General features: G+C 47.3%; 1 protein-coding gene across 7 annotated transcripts in view; it reads right to left on the reverse strand.

The window, feature by feature from the left end:
• The window catches only part of LRRC20 (leucine rich repeat containing 20), a 97893-nt gene that overhangs the window by 83663 nt on the left and 10342 nt on the right, over nt 1-3888 (reverse strand). The window lies entirely within an intron of this gene.

Raw genomic sequence — 3888 nt, forward strand, 5'->3', positions numbered from 1 at the left:
AGAGACAAAATTAGTTGGGCGCAGTGGCAGATGCCTATAATCCTAACTACTCAGGAGGCTGAGGCAGGAGAATCGCTTGAACTCAGAGAGGGTGGAGGTTGCAGTGAGCCGAGATCGCACCACTGCACGCCAGCCTGGGCGACAGAGTGAGACTGCATCTCAAAAAATAAAAATTAAAAAAAAAGTAAAGTGGTATCAAGCCTAGTGCTCAAGATGGCTGATTGGGAAGCCACTTCAAGGGCCAAAGACAGATGTCCGCTTTCTTACTATTATGGCACTGTGAGCTCAAACCCTGTATCAAAGCAACAAGAGGCCAGGCACGGTGGCTCACGCCTGTAATCCCAGCACTTTGAGAGGCCGAGGCGGGCAGTTCACAAGGTCAGGAGTTCAACATAGTGAAACCCTGTCTCTACTAAAAATACAAAAATAAACCGGGCATGGTGGCGCACGCCTGTAATCCCAGCTACTCGGAAAGCTGAGGCAGGAGAATCGCTTGAACCCAGGAGGCAGAGGTTGCAGTGAGCCAAGTTTGTGCCACTGCACTCCAGCCTGGAACAGAGTGAGGCTGTCTCAAAAAAAAAAAAGGCAACAAGGGGACTTTGCCCTGGGAGACTGGCCCTGAACCATACACATCATACTTTTTTCTGTGATAGTCAGGGGTCTCAAAATGCCTGTTTACGTCCTGGGACACCTTTAGACCATGGCATAGGAAAAGACCCATGTGCATGAAGCCCCTGGCTCTGCAGGTAGATTGGCACACTGCGGTTTCTGGTGGTCTGAGTTCCCCACCCTAAGCCTTGTGCTGCATGGACTCATCATCACCTTGACCCTCCCGCTCCACCCTGAACTCAACAGTCTCTGTCTGTTTCAGGATAGGATTTTTGGGCCTTGGTCTCATGGGAAGTGGAATCGTCTCCAACTTGCTAAAAATGGGTCACACAGTGACTGTCTGGAACCGCACTGCAGAGAAAGTAAGCATTCAGGGGTGGTGCCTGTTGGGTTGGGGGAGTCTGGGGTAACCCTAAGGGTGGATATCTCCCCCTGTTGTCTCAGCGTTCTGCATGCAGTAGAATAGAAGCCAAGCTTTTACTCCAGGCAGGTAGAGATACAGATGCCTAAACTTAGAATGTTATTATAAAAACTAAACATTTGTTGGGCACAGTGGCTCACGCCTATAATCCCAGCACTTTGGGATGCTGAGGCGGGCGGATCACAAGGTCAGGAGATCGAGACCATCCTGGCTAACACAGTGAAACCCCATCTCTACTAAAAATACAAAAAAAAAAAAAAATTAGCCGGGCGTGGTGGCGGGCGCCTGTAGTCCCAGCTACTCGGGAGGCTGAGGCAGGAGAATGGCGTGAACCTGGGAGGCGGAGCTTGTAGTGGGCCGAGATCGCGCCACTGCACTCCAGCCTGGGTGACACAGCGCGAGACTCCGTCTCAAAAAAAAAAAAAGAAATAAAAAATAGAGCATAAGAAAGAAATAAGATTATTCCCTTAAATCGGGTTTTTTTTTTTTTCAGTAAGAAGCAAAAGATTCATTGGATCTGAAGAGAAACCAGAGTATATTATATCAGATTTTTAAAATAGAACTTTTTCTTGCCCAGGCTGGAGTGCAGTGGCCCGATCATGGCTCACTGCAGCCTCAACCTCCAGGATTCTTGCAATCTTCTCGCCTCCGCCTCCCAAAGTACCTGACACTACAGGTGCGTGCCACTGCACCTGGCTAATTTTTTCAGTTTTATTTTTGGTAGAGACAGGGTCTGTACCAAAAATACAAGCAGTTAGCATGTATTGAGTACCTGCTGTGTACTAGGTGCTTGGGGGCTCCCAGGGATGTGTGTAGTAGAGTCTCGGGCCTCAGGCCTTTTCAAATCCTGCTCCTCTGCGTCACGATCATTCTTTAAAAGCCAGCCCCCCATGCACACAGCAGAGCTGGGAGCCCAAGACCCGGAGAGGAGCAGGGTGCAGGGAAGCCTGGCCCGCAACCACAGGTTGGAGGGAAGGGTGGGGTCAGACTGAAGCCCCTCAGGGGTCCAGGACCCATGGAAGCCCAGATGGCAAAGGGGCAGGGAAAGAGAGCCTGGCTCAGGGGAGGCAGACTACCTAAGGGGCAGTTTGCAACTCTGCATGCTCCTTAGAAGCATCTAGAAGATGATGCTGAGGAGGGGTGAGGGGCTGGGAGGAAAGTAGCTTCAACTCAAGTTGAGGGCCTCCCAGGGGCCAAACGGAAAGGAGCCCACATCTCCGGGGATGGAGAAGCCTGGAGTGGAGTGAGAAAGGCTGGGATCTATGCCTCGAGTTACAGGAGGAAGCAGGCCTGGCTCCAGCTCTAGCCAGGGGTGCCCCAGGAGCACTGGGGGAGCGTGCGAAGTGCTTACCAGGGTTACTTGCCTGAGTAAGGTGAGAGCAAGCCTGTAACTGAGCTCTTCCAGCCCAGTCTCTACAGGCGATCTCCCACTCTGCAGCAACACCTGTGGCTCTGGAGCACCACCCCAGGAGGGAACCCAACAGGAAGGGAAAAGCCAGGGAAGCCTGTGCCTCTCCCAGGGGCCACGGCTTTGAGAATGAGTTACCCCTGAACTCTCATCTGTTGTCGAGATGTGTGTTATTTCCATAGTGGCAGGTAGCCCTTTCCCTAAAATCTGTTTTCTAATTTTAAGAGTAATACATTCATTATAGAATATTTAGAAAATGCGGCCGGGCGCGGTGGCTCAAGCCTGTAATCCCAGCACTTTGGGAGGCCGAGATGGGTGGATCACGAGGTCAGGAGATTGAGACCATCCTGGTGAACATGGTGAAACCCCGTCTCTACTAAAAAATACAAAAAACTAGCCAGGCGAGGTGGCAGGCACCTGTAGTCCCAGCTGCTTGGGAGGCTGAGGCAGGAGAATGGCGTAAACTCGGGAGGCAGAGCTTGCAGTGAGCTGAGATCCGGCCACTGCACTCCAGCCTGGGTGACAGAGCAAGACTCCGTCTCAAAAAAAAAAAAAAAAAAAAAAAAAAAAATTAAAAGCTAATTGACACTTCAAAGCAAATTATATGATATATGTTTTGGCATGTAATATATATAGAAGTAAAATATATGACCAAAATAGTAGAAAGGGTGACAGTGGAGTAATAAAAGTATTCTGTTACAGGTATTTTCTATTATATATAAAGTGAGATAATATTTAAAAGTCTAAGGCTGTAAGTTGAAGTTGTCTAGCTAAATAATATTAAACATATAGCAGGATCATGAAAATACTTAGTTAATAAAAAAGGAGGCAGTAAAAGAGCAGAAAAGTAGCAAAGAATAGATAGAAAAGTGGAAAACAATTTTAAAAATGGCAAATTTAAATCTAATTATACTGTTTAAACATAAATTGCAAAAACAGTCTCATTAAGATGTAGAAATGGTCTGAATACCTTTTTAAAAATCAAGTCCCAACTAAATGCTTCCAACAAAAAACTCGGCTAGCTTAAAATTTAAGTAAGCTAAAAGTGAAAGGATGAGGTAAAAATACACATTAAAATAAGCCTAAAAAAGTTAGAATTGCTGGCCAGACGTGGTGGCTCACACCTGTAATCCCAGCACTTTGGAAGGTCAAGGCTAGTGGATCACCTGAGTTCGGGAGTTCAAGACCAGCCTGGCCAACATGGTGAAACCCTGTCTCTACTAAAAATATGAAAAAAAAAAAAAAAGAAAGAAAGAAAATTAGCTGTGCGTGGTGGAAGGCACCTGTAATCCCAGGTACTTGGGAGGCTGAGGCAGGAGAATCGCTTGAACCCGGGAGGCAGAGGCTGCAGTGAGCCATGATCGCACACTGCCCTCCAGCCTGGGAGAGAAAGCGAGACTTTTTTTTAAAAAAAAAAAAAAAAAAAAAAAAAAAAAAAAGAAAGAAAGAA

Source organism: Mandrillus leucophaeus, unplaced genomic scaffold (assembly GCF_000951045.1).
Source record: "Mandrillus leucophaeus isolate KB7577 unplaced genomic scaffold, Mleu.le_1.0 Scaffold39, whole genome shotgun sequence".
In the NCBI taxonomy this organism is placed as follows: domain Eukaryota; kingdom Metazoa; phylum Chordata; class Mammalia; order Primates; family Cercopithecidae; genus Mandrillus; species Mandrillus leucophaeus.